Raw genomic sequence first — 19,404 nt, forward strand, 5'->3', positions numbered from 1 at the left:
CTGGGTTAAGTTCCTGTGAGTCTATTTTTGTCAACTGATTGACATTTAACTTTGTTTTATGTGTGTTTCTATGTAAAGCTATCTTATTATATGTGTGTATATTAATTTTGAAGCACGATTTATTAATGTTGAGTTATTAATGCTGAGTTATTAATGTTGAACTCATTGCCAATAGCACCATATAATTCATGCCTGAAAAAACCTTGCAGCGTGCATGTTTTCTACATAAGGCATCCCATTGCCTTCTTGACCTTAGGGACACTAGACTATACTTCAGCACTGTGCTTGTGGGCATTTCAAACAACAAAATCAGCAGTAAAAACACAAAAATGTGAAAAATGTGGCACTAATTAAACCATGAAAAGGATATTTGTTTACAGTGTGAGAACTGAAACAAAAAGGCTGAGCATCATCTTGTTTGGTCTCAGCTGGAAAATTGTGATTAAACATTGCAGAATAAAAGATCCATGACCTTAATGTGGTATATAATATAAACAATTAAAAATGAAGCAGACACATAGTTAAAAATGTGCAGAACTGTGTCAACATCAAGCACCTTAATATCTGTGCAATTGGAGCTCCTGCAGGGCAGGGGAGGGGGTGAGAGAAAAGTGATCAGTAAAATAATCTAAACCTCTTCCCCTCCACCCTCCCTTCAAAAAACAGGAAGGGAAATTATAGTCAAAACCAGCTGAAACCAACACTAACAAGAAAATTAAATTTAAAGACAGGTCAGGGCAGCGGCCTTATTACAAACAATGGAATAAATATAAGGATGGCAGTAGATTTATCACCAGAAACAATGCATGAAAGAGAAATAATTATCAGCATAGGTTTCTATACCCAGTAAAAATATCTTTAAAAAAAAAAAACAAAGGAAAATATTTTTTTATAACCATACAAAAGCTAAAATAATTTACCTCTGCAAAACTGCCCTACAAGAAACATTAAAAGAAGTACTTTAGTCACAATAAAAATGATATGCAAATGAAAATCTTGATCTGTACACAAGATTGAGGAACCCTAGAAATGTTAAGTGTGTAGATATAAATCTTACCATAAAGCAAAGCAAAATAGTATAGTATGGAGTTAATAAAATATGTAGAAATAAAATGTATGAAACAGAAGAGAAACGGAAGTATAAAGTTGTAAGGTTTATAAATGTAATCCAATCTTTTTATTTGGAGGTAGGCTGTGATAAACTGAAGGTGTATACGATACACTTTAAATCAAACACTAGATACCATAACAAAAAGTCTTATCCAATAAGCCAAAAAAAGAGAGTATGGAATCATTAAAAACAAACACACAAACAAACAAAAACCAAAAAGCCTCAATCCAAAAGGAGGCGGGAAGAAAAAAGAAAAGGAATGCAGATACCAAGGTAGAAGGTGTATATCCAACCATGTCAATAAGCATGTGAATATAAATGGTCTAAGCATTCTAGTAAAAGGCAGATACTGTCATATTGGATTAAAAAAACTGGATGAACTCTATGTTGACTAAAAGATACATTAAATATCAAGACAAAAATAGGTCATTTGTAAAGGAATGGCATAAGATATTCCATACTAACATTAAAATAAAAGATGATTGGAATGACTCTATTATTATCAAAGTACACAGACTGAGAAATATTATGAGAGCTAGAGTGTCATTTCTTAACAAAATGTTTATCAATTAAAAAATATAAAGCAAAAAGGAATAGAACTACGAGAGAAGCAAACAAAAGCACAACTGTAATGAGAAATTTCCATATCCTCAAATAATTGAAACCAGTAGACATAAGATTGGTAAGGATATAAACAGCATTATCAATCGCCTTGACCGAACTGACCTTTTAGAACAGGGTACTAACCACAGTAGAATACACATTCTCTTCAAGTAAAAATGGAACTTTTACTAAGACCATCTATTCTGCCATAAAATAAGCATAATAAATATTAAAAGAAAATTTGTTCTTTGACTACAATACTATAAGTTAGAAATCAATAATAGATAACTGGAAAAATCCTAAATATTTGGAAATTAAGTAACAAAATTCTAAATAGCCCATGGGTCAAAAACTAAAAGCGAAAATAGAAAGTTGAGCTGATTAAAACTGAAAACACAACTTATTAAAATGTGTCATCTGTAGTGTTCAGAGTTAGCTAGTCAGTGAACTTAGAGGTAAGCGTATGGCATTAAGTGCCTATTTTAGGAAAGAAGTGTCTCAACAGATGAATTTAGTTTTCTCCATAAGAAACTAGAAAAAAAAAAAGAGAATAAGCAAAATGGGATAAACAGAAGAAAATAAGTAATAAATGTAGGAACAGAAATCAATAAAATAACAAACGATAGAAAACAAGAAAACCAAAAGCTAGTTCTCTTATCTCTGAGAACTTTACAGTATGTAATTTCGAAATTTGTAGCTTTTTTTCACGTGGATGTCCAATTAATTCCAGCACCATTTCTGAAATTTGTCCACTGAATTGATATTGCAAATTGCTACCACAAATTCTAAATCTGTTGAAGAGCAACTGACAGTATATTGTGGGTTTGTTTTGGGACCCTCTTTTCTGTTCCACTGATCTATTTATCTTGATACCACTGTATACTGCCTTGATTATTGAAACATTATAATAATTCTTGAAGTCAGATAGCATTAGTGTTACATTTTTTCCCCTTTCAAAGTTACTTTGGCTGTTATAATCCTTAGCACTTACATATAAATTTTAAAATCAGTGTCTAGTGGGATTATGATTGAGTTTGCCTTTGATTTATAGATCAATTTGTGAAAAATTAGCATCTTAACAGTATTGAGTTTTCTCATTCATGAACATTGTATATCTCTCCATTTATTTAAGTCTTTTTAATTTTTCTTAAAATGTTTGCAATTTTCCGTGTACAGGTCTTGCATGTCTTTTGTCAGGTTTATCCCATAGTGTTTCATATTTTTATACTATTTATAAGTGATATTTTTATAATTTTCATTTCCAATTTTTGTTTCTAATATGTAGACATACAACTGATTTTTGCATACTGACATTATGTTCTCAACCTTGTTAAACTCACTTATTATTTCTGGTAACTTTTTTTGTCATGCTCATATTTTTGTCATCTGTGAATGTTTCCTCATTCCTTTCCTGTTTAAATATCATTTTTTTTTCTTACCTTAGTTTACTGGCTAGAATTTCCAGTACAATGCTGAATAGAAGTGATGAATATGGACATCCTTGCTTTTCTTCTTGTAAAAATGAGAATGCTTCTCATATAAATGGTGGAAAGCATTCAGTCTTTCACCATTAAGTGTGATGTTAGCTACATGTTTATTGTAGATGTCATTTATGTTAGGTTGGGGAAATTCCCTTTGTTAGTTTTTTGATAGTTTTTATGGGAATAGATGTTGGATTTTTTCAAATACTTTTTCTGATTCTGTTGAGATGATAATAGAATTTTATGTTCAAGTCTGTTAATACAGTGAATTATACTGGTTGATGTTTATTAAATCAACCTTGCATTCATAGGATAAATTCCACTTATGACACATTAAAAATACATACAAATAAATATGTTGTCATATTTAATTTGTTAAATTTTGTTTAAAATATTTGCATCTATGTATAGGAGTGCTATAAGTCTATAATTTTTCTTTTTTTGTAGTAAGACTGTTTTTTTTTTTTTTCTTTGCTATCAGGATAATGCTAACCTCAGGGAAGGAGTTGTGGAGTATTTTTTCCTTTTCCATTTCCAAATGACATGCTAAACATTTGATGTCATTTTCAGTGAATCTATCTGGGGCCTGGAGTTTTCTTTGTGAGAAGGTTTTTAGTTACAAGTTAAAAGAAAAATACTAGACATAAGGCTACTTGACTTATCTACTTGTTCTTGAGTGAGATTTGGTCATTTGTGTGTTTCAACTACTGCCCACTTATCTAAGTGGGCAAATTTATTGGCATAAATTTATTTATAATATCTCTTTACTATCATTTTCAGATCTGTAGTGTCTGTACCATCTCCTGATATTGATAATTTACATCTCTTCCCCCCCCCCCCGACTGATTTGGCCAGAAGTTTATCAGTTTTATTTAACAAGTGTTGAAGGACATGTGGGCTAATTCTAGTTTTTTGGCTATTAAAAATAAAAGTTGCTATGAATATTTGTGGCCAAGTTTATATATGAACATGTTTTCATTTCTTTGAGATAAATAGTCATGGATACAATTGCTGGCCTGTGTGTTATTGCATGTTTACTTTTTTTAAGAGACTGACAAATTTGTTTTCCAGAGTGGTTGTGGCATTTCACACTCAATTAGTCATGTAGTTATCAACGTTATCCATATTTTAACCAACATTTGTGCTACCAATTTTTTTATTATCCATTCTGACAGGTGTGTAGTAATATTTCATTGTGGTTTTAATGTGCATTTCCCTGCTGGCTAATGATGTTGAATATATTTTCATGTGCTTATTTACCATCTGTGTATCCTCTGGTGAAATGTCTGTTCATATCTGTTGCCCATTTTCTAATTTAATTGCTCATTTTTTTAATTTTATTGACTTTCAAGAGTTTTTTATGTATTTAGAATTTTTTTTTGTTGGATATCTGATTTACAACTATTTGATATTTGTCTTTTCATTATCTTCAAATGACTGTTCACAGAGTAAAAGTTTCAAAATTTGATGAAGTTCAATTTATCAATTTTCCTTTTATGTATTGTGCTTAGTCTAGACTAAGAACTCTTTGGCTAATCCTAGATCCCAAAGATTGATTGATTGATTGATTGATTGATTTGAGTTATATAGTTTTTCATTTTACATATAAGTTTACAATTTATTTTGAGTTACTTTTTATATAAGATGAGAGAATTCCTTCATTGAGTTGGTTTTGCAACTTTGTAAAAAATCAACATATTTATATGGGCCAATTCATATGATTTTTCTTTTGTGACTTATTGTGGTAGAATAAAGACGACTAATTATGGTGTATAACTCTTTTTATACATTGTTTGATTTGCTTTTTATCATTGTTAGATTTTGCTGAGTATTTTTCATGAGAGATAGTGGCCTGCAGTTTTGTTTGTTGGTTTGTACTACTGTCTTCATATGGTTTTGGTATCAGGATAATTCTGACCTCATAAAATGAGTTGGGAAATGTTTCTCTTTTATTTTCAGAAAGACATTGTATGAAATTGTTGATGATTATTCTTTAGATGTTCAGTAGAATTCTCCAGTGAAGCTATCTGGGTATGGAGGTTTGTTTGTTGATATTTTAAATTACAGATTCAATTTACTTATTGATATAGTACTATACTGATTCTGTATTTTATCTTAGTTGAGTTTTGGTAGTTCGTGGTTTTAGAGGAACTGGTTTATTTCTTCTAAGTTAGCAAATTTGTAAGCGTGAATTTTTTCATACTATTGCAAGAAGTGTAATTATAATCTGTTTCATTCCTGATACTGTTTTCTCTTTTTAATAATGTGAGCCACATATGTGATTTATTAAATAGTTTTATTGAAATACAAGTAATATACAAAAAAACCTGCACATATTCAATGTATACAATTTGATAAGTTTGAACATATACATATACTAGAGGCATACACATTTTATTAATTTTTTTCAAGGAGTAAGCTGGGTTTTTTTAAATCAAATTTGTGTGCTTCCCCCCCCCCAAATTTTATGGATGTCTGCTTTTACAAGTGTTTATTATTTTTCCTTCTTGATTTGAGTTTAGTTTGCTCTTCTTTCTCTAGTTTCTTGAGGAAATTTGGTTATCAACTTGAGATCTTTTCTTGTCTCTAATGGAAACATTCAGTGCTATAAATTTCCCTCTCAGCACTGCTTTAGCCACTTGCTACATATTTTGATAACTTGCATTTTTGTTTTTATTAATTATATTCATTTTGTAAATTCCTTTTGACATATGCATTATTCAGAAGTGTATTGTTTAATTCTCATGTGTTTAGGAATGTTCCTGTTGTTTTTCTGGTATTGATTTCTATATGGTCAGAATATACATTTTGTATGTTTCAAATTCTTTTAAATCTGTTGAAGTCTGTTTTGTAGTACAGGATATGATCTGTCTTGGTGAATATTCCTTAGGTGCTTGGGAAAAAAAGTGTAATCTGCTGTTATTGGGTAGAACATTCCAAATATGTATGTTAATTAGATGTCCTGTTAGTTGATTATATTGTTCAGATCTTCTAAATCTTGCTGATTTTCCATTCATAGTTCTCAAATTTACTGAGTGGAAGGTGTTGAAGTCCTCAGTATAATTATGAGTTTGCTTATTTCTCCTTTAAGCTCTATCAGCTTTCCTTTCGCTTATTCTGAGTCTGTTGTTTGGTATGTACACATTTAGAACATTAAGTTTTCCTGGTATATTTATGATGTTATCATCATGTAATGTCCCTCTTTGGGTTTACTAATTTTCTTTATATAGCTAGGTTTTCTTTATATAGCTAGGTTATGTGCTTTTTATGTACTCTGCCAATCTATGCTTTTTGATTGGTGGACTCAGACATTTAAGATCGTTATCAATATGTGACCTCTTAAGTGTACCACTTCTCTGTTTTCTTTATCTTTCTTTCTTCTGATTATGATTCTTACCTTTCTCGTTTCTTGCCTTCTGGTGGGATCCCTGAAAACTCTTTAGGATCCTTTTCTGATTTATTTATCATATTTTTGAGTATATCTTTCTGTATAATTTTTGTAGTGGTTGTTCTGGGTATTACAATGTTTGTGACTCCTAATAGTCTTTTGGTATCTGCATTTTACCACTTTGAGTGAAGTGTGGGAAAGTCACTTGCATTTAGGTCTCTTTGTCTTCTACACTTTAAATATCATTGTCTTGGGTATCAGATGGTATTACTGTTTTTGTTGTAATCATCAGATAAGATTTATAAAGCTCATGAGGAAAAGGATATTCTATTGCATTTAAACATACATGTGATCTTTCTGTTGTCACTTCTTCCTTCTCAATTTACTATAGTTCTTTCTTTTATTATTTCCTTTCTGTTTGAAGAAATTTCTTTTAGCCAATCTCTAAGAGTAGGTATGCTGGTGATAATTTTTTTTTTTTCGAGTTTTTCTGCATCTGAGGATGTGGATATTTCCCGTTCACTCTTGAGGGATAATTTCTCCAGGTAGAATTAATGGTTGACAGTTCTTTTCTCTGAACATTTGAAAAATATTGTGCCACTTCCTCCAAGCCCTCCATGGTTTTAGATGAGAAATCCGCTGTCATTTGAATTGGTGTCCCTTATCTGTAATGTGTCGTTTATCTGCTTTCAAGACCTTTATTTTGTCATTAGTTTTCAAAAGTGTAATTATGATATGTCTTGGCATGGATTTCCTTGATTTGATCCTCTTCGGTGTTTGTTCAGTTTCTTGAATGTGGAGGAGTGTGTCTTTATCAAATTTGGGAAATTTTCAACCATTGTGTCTTCTAATACTATTTCTACTCTACTGCCTTTCTCCAATCCTTGTGGGACTCTGATGATACAAAGCTTGGGTCTTTTTTTTTTTTTTTTTTTAATCACCCTACTTGACCTCCAGACTGCTTTTTGTTTGTTTGTTTTGTTTTGTTTTTTTGTTTTTTTTCCCCCCAAGTATAAGTCCTCTCTTGTTCAGATTGGGTGAATCAATTGTTCAATCCTCAAAGGTAAAACAAAATCCTTGGTTTACCAAGGCCATTTTACTCCATTATCTCCATTTTACTATTAACCTATTCAACTTTTAAGGTTTCCATTTTTGTATTTCTAGTTTATAATTTTCATCTGATTGTTTTGATAAATTCTTTGTCTTGACTGAGATTTCTCAATTTTTCATTTGTTTCAAGAGAATTTGTAATAGATTTTTGAGACATTTATATGATGACTGTTTGTGTTAGTTCAGGCTACCAGAACAAAAATACCACGGACTGATGGCTTAAGTGACAGAAATTAATTTTCTCACAGTTTGAAGGCTGAGAAGTCCAAGATCAAGGCACTGGCTGATTTGGTTTCTGGTGAGAGCCCTCCTCCTAGCTTGCAGATGGCTGTCTTCTCGCTGTGTCTTCACATGGCCAAGACAGAGTGGACTTTGGTATCTTTTCTTATAAGGACACTCATATTATTGGATCAGGGTCCTACCCTTATGACTTCATTTAACTTTAATTACTTCTGTAAAGGCTCTGACTTCAAATATAGTAACATAGTGGGTTAGGGCTTCAATATATGAATTTGGGCTAGATACAATTCAGTTCACAGTACTGCTTTAAAATCTTTGTGAGAGAATTCTAACATCTGATACATACATCTCAGGGTGTTGGTATTCCTTGATTGCTTTTTCTCAATCAAGTTGTGATTTTCTTGATTCCTGGTATCATTTTATTATAGTCTAGATATTATGTTTGGAGATTCTGGGTCCTATTTAAATTCTGTATTTTCATAGGTAGTCACCCTATGAAAATAGATTATGAGTTGTGGTCTACTTTTATTCTATGGTCCCAATGGCAGTTCAGTTTTCAGAATCTGTGCAGTGTTATTTTGATCCTCTTAGGTCAATAGGTAATATCCAAGCTCCCTTTGTTCTTGCTGGTTCTGCTTAAGCGGGTGGAAGTGATATCCCCAAACCAGACCAACAGGTATCTTACCACTGGGGAGGGATGTGGTAGGATCTCTCTTCTGATGCCCTTCCCTCAGGCTTCCCCAGTGTCTCTGGGTAGGAGAGGAGGGTCACAGGCCCAAGAGGACAAAGAGGTTTCCTGGTGCAGGGTGTTCATTGGGACTGGGTCCTGTTTTCCAGTTCTTTCCATGTGTTCCACTCATGCCTATTTATTTTCACTTCTTGTCCACATCTTACCACTCAGTGCAATGTTTTGCATATAGTAGATGCTCAATTGCTACTTCACTTGAATTACTCATCAGTTATTTATTCACTTGTCAAGGGTGTTGGTGGAGGTGGTTTTATTTTTATCCACTCTCCTGAGTTTGTCTAGACAACTGTAAATCAAGGAAGAACCTCTCTAAGATTGTAAGATACAAGGCCTGGATTCTTTCTGTGGAAAGTGTGTACCTTTATGGGAGGAGGGGAGTGGCTTGGAAATGTGTGCTATTCTGTTGAGATGCTTTTCTTTCTATCACGCAGAGTCCTTTTTAGAGGGAAGCAAGAAAAATCATTGCCTCCTCCTGTAAAGGATTTCAGAAAGAAATTTCAAACTTTACATTGCAAAATAGGCTATTTGGTTGGTATGAGAAGAATCCATAAATGGGTAACTATTTTATTCCCTGTCAAGAGGCTGCCTCAAAAGCAAATGTTCCTTAATTTTGATTGATAGGATTATAGCATATCACAACTGAATGAGACATTAGAGAACAGCTGGTCCAAAACCTTTTATGTTACCAGTGTGGAAAATGAGGCTCATTTAAAGTAATGGTTTGTCTAAGACCACAAAGAATCTGGCAGTAAGTGGGCAGTAAGGTTTGTGTTCGTGATTCACAGAGCTTCTGGGTTTGAATTCTAGCTCAGCCACTTCCTGACTGTATGATCTTGGACAAGTCCTTTATCTTGTCTAATTTTATTTATTCAGTTGTGTCCTGAAGACCCAGTAAGTTAATCCATGCTCAGTGTCTGGAAAATAGTAAGAGCTCAATAAATAGGACTCCAGCCATCCAGGGATCACCCAGCTTTAGCTCAGAGAGTTTCCTGCTCCATGTGGCAAACCAATTATGCTTCTCCTGTTAGGCACAGTTTCCAGTTTCACTCGTTTATTCATAAGCATTTGCTGAGCACCTGCTATGCACTCCAGCACTGGAGACACCAAGGTGAGTAAAAAGTCCCCTTGCCCTTCTGGAGCTTGCTCTGTCAAGGGGAGTTAGACTCGTAAATAAAGTGATCAGAATAGAGGCATGCACAAGTCACAGAGGCTAGAAGAAAGGAGGGGGTCTCTCCTATCATGGGAAATTACTTTTAGGATGATTTTATTTTCATCTATTTATTGGAAGATGGCTTAGCATTCATTTATTGGCTGTACATGAAAAATGACTGTAAGGTATTTGGGCCAGTAATGTTCAGAAATTAAGGTTTCTAATGTTAAAAACATTGCTATCAATGTATACATTGAATACCCTTTAGGAGATCAGTGTTTTGGAAGTTGGAGGAACTAGTTCTGAGTCGTCAGTAACCTGACTATGCTGAAGTCAGGTAGAGTCACCTTTTACAGTAGGTTTAGCCACAACCAGGCAAGTAGGAGTTTATTCAGAGTCCATTTGTTGTTTGTCAGTTTTAAGAACAAGTTCTAATTAGGGAATGATTATCTTGGGAAACAGAAGCATGTTCTGAAAATTGTGGAGTGCTATGGGAGAACAGGAGATATAGAAGTTAATTTCATTTATTATCCCAGGACTATGGAAGACTTGACCTAGCTTTGAAAAGCAAAAATGGGGGATGTCCATTATGATGGAAAGGGATACCCTAAGTTAAGACTGGAGTTTTCTAAGTGGAAGATGAATGTTGGGGGCAGCACACAGCCTGATGTGGTTCTCTCATGAGCTGGAGGAGGTGCAGGAGGATGGGGCAGACTGGCTTAGGGGTGAAATTCTTGGGATTGTGAATATCATACCACCCAAGATTGACTCTGGACTTAATGCCACAGGGAATCGGGAGGCAATGTTCAGTGTGAGTACAAGAGCAAGCCTGCAATTATTATGTTGTCAATAAATTCTCTGCTCTTTGCATCTCTATGTTTTAAAGGACAGGGATGTTAAACATATTTAAACAATGGCAGATTTTTCTTGCCACAGTAGCTATTAGACATACATACTTTAAAAGAGAGCATTTTATACAATGCCTTTGGAAAAATCTTATGGACGTACAATAGGGACCCCAATCTGATTATGGCTCTCAGGAATGTCACCTAAAGCATTTGGCTATACCCCTGTGTTGATTGATAATCATGTTGATCTGGCTGCTATGGCCTTGCCTTCTGATTGAATAATGGCATCCTCTGCCATTTCCAGGAAAAGAAATGACCAGGACCGGTCACATTATTGTAGATTTTTTGGGTGCAGATTCTCTTGAGGGCCCCATGTGGGAAATGAGGATTCTCTATCTTGTTTATGCTGAAGTCCAGGCATGAAACAGTCATCACAAGATGAAAATAGAGCAGTCGCTTTTTGCGATTAACTGGTTCTGGGATGTATTTGTGTAAGCAAATTAATGAGCTGGAAAGTCTCATTTTTACAAGTGCTAAATTGTGAAGACACTACAGGGACAGACGCTTCAGTGTTATTGATGTCTGTTCAAATGAGGGAAGGGAATCTCATGGAATACCAAGGAAGCCTTCTCATTTAAAATATGCCTTCTAACTGTTAGCGACATCATTTCAATCTCAGCAGAGGAGGAAATGGCAGAGAATATTTTTCATTTTGTCTGTTGCAGATTTTCCAAAATGCATGTATAAGTTACCAACTATGAAAAGGGTCTTATGAAAATTTTCTTTCCAAGATGGCTAAATTAAAACTTTGAAGTAGAATCTTTCTTGTCTCCCTCCCCCCATCCTGCCTTCCTTTCCTTCTTCCTTTCTTCTGATTCTCCCTTCCTCCTTTCCTTCCTACTCTCCTTTTATTCTTCAAACATTTATTGAGCACCTGTAATTGTCAATCGCAATAGGTGACAAAACTCATAAGGATGGAAAATACAAGTCCTATTCTCAAGAAATTCATAGTCCATAGAGTAAGTGCATGCATAAAGTACATAAGAATGCAATCACAACACAACACAACACAAGAAGTGATTCCATTCCAGTCATTATCAGCTCAAAGGAATTTTCCATTGTTATCTGGTGGGGGGAAGCACCTTAATTTGTCCTTTACCTTTTGAAAATGTCCAGGATTCTCCCAACAGAGCAGTTCATCCTCTGCATCCTCTGGTAAGTGTTTGATGAAATCAAGGTTGCTGAAGAAGGTCCCAATAGCCATTCTTCCAAAAAGCCTGGCCAATTTGATAATTCAGGAGAGTAAATGATTATCAGATCTTCATATCTGGCTTAATGGACCTTTTATGCTTATGTTTGCGTGTGGCAGTGCCATCCTGGAAATTTTTAGCTTTTCATATCAAATGAAGACCCAGTTTAGAAGAGCCTGGGCAAGACCCCCTCTCACAGAATTTCATTTCATGCAGGAGTGCAGAGTATCAACGTCCAGACTAGATCCAAATCCAGGCTGATTTCTGCTATGTGGATAGCGGTTATATCTTTAAGAGTTTTGGTTTAAAAGACATCTGGTGTGTTTGTTTAAAGTGCAGGCCCCATCGGTTACGCTGATTTTAAGTGTCATTTCCCACATCACCTTCAAGCACCAAATTATTCAGTTCTCAAGCTTTTGAGGAAGCTAGTGTTACCCTCATCTTACTGATACAGTCCCAGATTTGAGGAGGCTAAATACACAATTAACAGAGCCAGGAGGTGACTGAGTCTTAGTATGAAGAACCTGCAAGTCTCCCTCCTTCCAGTTCTGCTTCACCACAGGTGACATGGGGAGTAGGTTAAAGAGGAGGCAGACGTGGCATAAGTTTAGTGGCCACAGTGAATAGCCCCTGGCAGGCCATTAAGTGCCAGCTTGTGATACAGTGGGAAAGAAATAGGTCCTCTAGCCACCCAAGGGTTATATGGATCAGATATTAAAACAAGCAAACAAGCTTCACCATGCTGTTGAATCCATCCATTCCATCATTTAACAAATATTTTTTTAAGTTTCTGCTATATGGAGGAAACTCTTCTAGGCCCTCTGGATATAGCCGTGAGCAAAAGAGACAAAAGTCTGCTTTCATTAAAGGAATATTCTAGAATTGCATGTCAGACAACAAATAAGTATATTGTATATTAGGTAAGATGGAGATAAGTTCTGTGAAGGAAAACAAAGCCGATGAGGGTAGCAGAGGTGCTATTATTTGTAAAGAGCAAAGCCAAGGGAGGACTAATAAGGTGGTAGCTCGAGGGGGGAGGCAGTGAGTTGCATGGTCATCAGGGGAACTGCTCTGGGCAGAGAGAATAGCTGGAGTGAAGCCCTGTGGTGGGGACCAGCTTGGTGGGTTTGAGTCACAGCAAGGGGGCCAGTTGGTGGGGCTGAGTGAGCACAGTAGGCAGCTAAGGAGATGAGGTCAGAGAGGTCACATAGCAGGTCACATGCTGACCTTGGGCTTTGGCCTGGTCTCAGAGGGCAAGTGGTTGTGGTTTGGAGCAAAAAGGACTGATGTGAGCTGATGTATTTCAGCAGGCTGTTTGCTACATTGAGAGGGGGCTAAAGGGCCCTGGGCTGAAGCAGGGAGACAGGTCCAGGGGAGGTAGATATGATGCCAAGGACCAGAATGTTAATTCTCAAGACAAGATGTGTGATCCTGTGCAGGCATCAGCTCCTCCGGGCAGACGATGCCCACTGCCTCTTGTTCTATGTTCAGTCTTGGATGTTGGCATTTCACTGTTACCATATACTTTATGCTTCACTGCATTTATTACTTGAACTCTCTATGAGAATTCAAATCAAAAAATCAAATAGCCTAGGGCAAGTCACTTAAATTCTTTGGGCTCCTGAGTGCTCATTTTAGAAGGATGAGAGTAACATCTAATTTGCTAATCTTTTAGAAACATTCCAAGAGAGGTGTATAAAAGAAATGTGTTACTAGAAAACCACTATACAAAGTAGAGGGTCCCATCTGCTATATAACATTACTATTACTTTTCTGATGTCTTTACAGTAATCCTCATTCCATGAACACCAACGTGAAGTGTTTGCAACGTGCCTTTCCTTTGTCCTCCAGACTCTGATGTATCCTACTTTTGTCCCAGTTTTCTTTCACAGTGTCTTTCACATTTGTCCTTCTTTTTTAGCCCCTGGAGCCCAGGTTCTTGTGGAATGATATTGAGGCCACTGAAATGACCTCTTGGGGGCACCTCCCTGCCTCTTCTCTTATCTATTCATCCCATGGTCCCCACCCTTCCCCTGCATCACAACTTCTGTACAACGCACCTGCATCCTCTTCTTCCATGGCATTTCTTTTGGTTGTGTTATATACATCTGATGGTTCCAGAACTACCTTACAATCCCCCACAATATCTCATTGTTCCTATTTCTGTGGTTTGGATTAACCACTTCTATCTAAAATATTCTCCCCTTCTTTGTTTCTGTCCTAAACTCTCCAGTCTTTCCTAAAACCTTTCCTGCTACTCCTACCTACTCTAATTCTTCACTCACTGAGCAACTAAATACTTATGTCCTATGATATTACTTACCTCTGTATATATTCGTATCTTATTTCCTAATATGACCATTTTTAGGTGACTCTTTGTCTGGAGCACAGTGCAAGATTCGTGGTTCCTAGAAGTATCTGCAGAGTCAACCTGGCTCTTCAAAGACAAAAGGAGACCTGGAGCTAAACAGAGTAGGTTTTAAGTCCCAGATCCCCTGACCATTGTCTGTGTGATCTTGGATAAATCTTTTAACATTTCTGAGCCTTCTTTTCTCCGCTTCGTCAGCTTTATATAGCAGTCCCCTTTATCCATGGTTTCAGTTGCCTGTGGCCAACTGTGGTCTAGAAGTGAATGATTCTCCTTCTGGCATATTGCCAGAACATGGAGAGTAGCCTAACTCTATGTCACGATGCCTGTGTCATTCACCTCAATTCCTCTCATGAGGTAGGCCTTTTATTATCTTACGTTATCACATGAAGAAGGATAAATACAGGACAATGCAATGTTTTGAGAGAGCATGTTCACATAACTGTTGCTATACTCTATTGTTATAATTGTCCTGTTTTACTGTTTGTGGTTGGTAACATCTATTTGTGGTTGTTAATAGTAAGATGCCTAATAATTACCATAGGCATGTATGTATAGGACAGAACATAGCATGTGTAGAGTTTGACACTGTCTGTGACTTCAGGCATCCTCTGGGGGGTTCAGAAGTGATCCTCCATGGGCAGGAGGATAGAGCAACTGGAAAAGTAGCTGCCATGTGGATTTGCTCTGAGGATTAGAAATACTTATGTCAAGTGTCTACCCAGACTGGCCACAGAAGTAAATGCTCAATAAATTATAGCTATTGCTTTAATGTTTACTGGTATTACCACAAGTATATATAACCGTTACTGGTATTATCATAAAATAACTGTCACTTGCCATCAGTGTGAACTTAAAGAGTCACTTTTTTGCCAGGAAAAGCTTCTCCACTATTAGGTTGAGAGAGTTGAACTAGATCAATGGTTTTCAAATGCTTTAAAACTATGTCACTTCTACTTCTGTTATAAAATCTCACTTTATTCTCTAGTGTTATTTAAAATAAAAAGTAATTCAATGTTGCGTTTTACAAAGGATGCAACCATTGGCATAAAATGGTTCTTTCTTTTAAAACCGCATCCCAAAGGTAGAACTCAGAAGACTAGATATTCTCTCATGCCCCTTCCAGATCTAATACTTGCCCTAATTCTGTGGCTTTTGAGGGGGATATAAGTTCATTTATGTCTATTTTTTCTGTCAGGAAATGATACTAGACTTTGGTTGACTGGCATCTTTTGGCTCTTCAAAAATCTCGTTTTACATGAAAACCATAATTGCATCATTTAAACATTTATGGGGACCCCTGGGGTTTCTTCTTTTCTCTCGGTTATTTTCTTGGATTGGTACAGCCCTCTTCTAAAGAAAATCAGCCACGTTTTGACAGTGAGTAGCTCCCTCTCCTAGCGTGTGCTACGGATAGTACCAGTCTTCAAGTTCAAAGCAATGGGAAATGTTGGCTCTACAGGATAGGAAAATTTACACACGGTAAATACTATTGATTTCCCTTGTCTGGAGATTAATTTAGAAAAAAGAGTCTGTTATTAGTATGAAGGTGATGTGCGATGATGGAGAAAGGAAGGAGGGGGATCAATACTGGGAGCCACCATTAATGTACTGCTGTCACTATCATTTTGACAGGTTTACAATCAAATGCCATTGATTTCTCATCAGCTTTTCCAGCTGGCTTCAGAAGGGGAGCTTGCTGGGTTTTGAAAAATAAAGACAGTTGCAACAGACATTTTTGTTCTAGCTTTTGCACCCAGAAAGGAGTGCTTGAGATGTGCTGAGTCAGCCTTCACTTTCTGTGTATTGTTACGCATTGCACCTATGGCCTGACAGCCAGGAAGGGAATTTGTATGTATGAAGGGAGGTTTGTGTGCTGCCCAAGGTAGGCATCCTCAGAGGAAGGAATGGTGTCGCTTAGAGAATGGGACTTCCCCAGAGTAGCAGCATCAGAACAAGAGAGAGGGGATTAGGCACTCAGGTGGGACCCAGGACTTTCGAGTGGAGGCGAGGAGTAGAGACCAAGAATCGCTGAGCACCTGCCATGTACTGAAGCTTTACACGTGTGATCTCCTTTCATGCTCAGATCCTCCAGGTTGCAAAGAATTCAAGTTCACAGAGTTCAAGTAACTTGCCCAGGTTTGCACACCTGGAAAATGCAGCTGGGATCTGTTCAAGGATTGTTTGCAATTATTTCTATTTCCCTCTAGATGTTTTAGCTCATGCACATGTTTGCTCTCAGTAATACGTGGTGACTTGCCAGGTGCCCCAGTATAAGGGACTTATATGAATGGGAAAAGTCATGAATCTTGGCCTTTATACTGAAGTGGCTCAATACTCTACTTCCTGACTCCTGATCCCAGCTGTGTATACCTGCTACCCGTAATGGGTGTCTCACTGGACTGAGCACTCTAGCCTACCAGGGGGTGATAATGGTTTTAGATCTCGATCTGCATATTCACAGAACAGCAGTGACAGCAAAGGCCATGGACTTATCCTGTATACACTGCTTCTAGGTACTAACGGGAATTTTCTGCCCCTTGAATACATTTTTTCCCTTGTGAACCTAAGTGTGTTACTTGAAAGAAATTGTTCTATTCAAGTACCTCTCCCTTTTGGTAGCTTTTTCAAAATTCACATTTGGATAGATTTTTAGTCTTAAAATAACTAAGAAAACCCAGTTCTAGGTCATTAGCATGGATGAACTATTTCTGTGCTACAGGAGTGAGGAAGACTGACCTTGGCTTCAAGAGGATTAACTCGTTGTGTTCTCCTCTTGTCTCTGATGCTAAATTACTGTGTGACTTAGGGTAAATCCCTTCCTCTCTGTAAGCATCACTCACTTCATCTATAAATGAAATGATGGGCGTGGAGCACAGCAGTGTTCTTGAACCTGGTTAGAGGGAAACAGGAAGTTTTGGTGCAATGAAATTGCACTGAAATGCACTGAAATGATTATAATTCCTCTGTACTAACAGGAAAGATTTTTCTAGTAGAAAGTATTCTATATTTATTCATATTTCTGAATCTCAAGTGGGATACCACATAAAATAATTTTAAGAAATTACATATAAGTGGGAGAAAAATAATCTAGGTCTACCTACCACATAGAAAGTAAAAGTGAGCCTGCCAGGCTGAGTAAAGACACTTGATATCAGGTGTGATATTAATCAGCTTTTTTTTTTTTTTTTGTATTGCCTGCCAGCAGACAAGCAATAGAGCTAAAATTTGAAAATTTGTTCAAAGAAGTGTTGTAATTGAGAAATTCTATTCAGTAACTTTTTTTTTCTTCTGCGAAGACTAGGGAAAGACTTCATGGGTTTTTTAATATTATATGATGTGATAATGTTTGTGGGGTATCTCATTCATTGCTTGACTCTTAGTAGAAACTCCCTTCCGGTTATCTCATTTGACTTTAGAGGCAGATTATCTCTGTTATCTCTGAATTCCTCCAAAATGAAGTCTGAGAACCAAGAGATTAGAGGTATCTCTAGATCCCCGCCAGAATTGACATTCTCTCATTCAAGGGTTATTTTCCTCTAGGGTAATAAACCAAGACTCCTGGGAGCTCAGAGTAGGGCTACTATTGAAGTGTGGATTTGAAGATGGGGATGGCGACGGGGATATGTCAGTTAAGCAACTGTCAAAATTTTACCCATGAAGGCATTGACTCAGTCCATTGATCACGTGAAGGTAATTCTCTCTGGCATTCCAAGTTCTGTGATGTCTGGTGATAATAGGCAATGCCATCTGTCAGCTCTGTAACTGGGCCCCCAATCTATGTGAGATTACTTAAAGAGGGAAGAGCCGAAACAGAACTTTGCACTGAAGTAAACCTAGGCATATACTGTTAGAAGGGTATCTCACTAGGCTTTGGGATGATATAAAGTTGAATATTAGCAAACTTCTTACCCTCAAGGAAAGATACTCTAGTGGTGGATACTCGTGTGAATACACACATGTACACCTAAGGCCGGATACGGTAACTACCCCCAACACAGGCACAGAGTACACAGGGCAGGACATGTTTATCTTGATACAGAAGGAGCACAGAAGTGTCTCCTTGTTGACACTTGTAATTATCTTTTTGGACTCATCGTTTCTGGAGAATTCCTCAACTTTCTGTAACCTAGGTCTTGCTGTCTTCATTCCTTTGAAATGCCTCACAGAGGAGATACTAGTGATCTATTTTCCAGATCCTGGAGAGTTGTTTTTTTTTTTTTTTTTTTAGAAATTATTATATTTGCACTCTCTATCTTTTTGATTCTGAAAATTGTGGAATATCTTTTTCACTTGGCGTCTATGACACCATGCTTAATAATTTTTTGAATTATAATATTTTGTATTAAAAAGTAGGGAATACATTCTGGGGATATTTTCCCTTTAATATGAGAAATATTGATAAATTGTTACGCGGCCTCTAACATTTTCTGAACTTCATGACTAGTTGTTACTTAGCTATATTGACGAGTCCAATTGTTAGGACCCAACTATCTTACGTAATGGACTTAGTGTCTTTTAAAAGTTTCTAAAGAGGTTAAATAAAAATTCTTAAGCTAAGTCACATTGATAACTAATGCAAAAAGGCTCATTTTTATTCCTTAAAATATTAAATTCAGATAAGTTTTATTTGCTTATTACATATTAATGAATATGGACTTTTTAAAGGTAATGAAACACTTTGCTTTATCGCACTCATATTTATAAAGTCATTGATCATGTTCATAACCTCAGTGTAATCACCAATATTTTCATTGTACCAAAGAAGGATGAGTCAGAGAAATAAAGAATGATTTTGTCATAATGAAAAGTCTCCAAATATAGGGAAGCTGAGCTAGAAACAATTAGCCTGCACCCATAAAAATGTCTTAGATAAAATGTTGCTGTTCCCTCAAATAGAAAAAATACAAAAAAAGGGGGGGAGAGGATGTGGAAATGTAATTTATTCATTTTTGCACATTGCAAGAGAAAGCCTGATGTTGTCATTTGTTCCGTCCTTTTAGAAACACTGTCCATTCTATTTCTGGTTGATTGTTCTGGTTCCTCATTTACCAAGTTCTCCCGTGTACAAGTCCATGTAGGTACTGGGCTTGTGTAAACCTCAAAC

General features: G+C 36.4%; 1 long non-coding RNA gene across 1 annotated transcript in view; it reads left to right on the forward strand.

Annotated features, from left to right (window-relative positions):
* Positions 1-19,404, forward strand: part of LOC125937664 (uncharacterized) — a 206,182-nt gene that overhangs the window by 39,669 nt on the left and 147,109 nt on the right. Inside the window, exon 2 of the long non-coding RNA XR_007462458.1 lies at positions 14,298-14,401. This is a non-coding gene — a long non-coding RNA (uncharacterized LOC125937664). The remainder of the gene's footprint in view (positions 1-14,297; positions 14,402-19,404) is intronic.

The sequence above is a fragment of the Panthera uncia genome (assembly GCF_023721935.1).
Source record: "Panthera uncia isolate 11264 chromosome A3 unlocalized genomic scaffold, Puncia_PCG_1.0 HiC_scaffold_12, whole genome shotgun sequence".
NCBI classification, from domain to species: domain Eukaryota; kingdom Metazoa; phylum Chordata; class Mammalia; order Carnivora; family Felidae; genus Panthera; species Panthera uncia.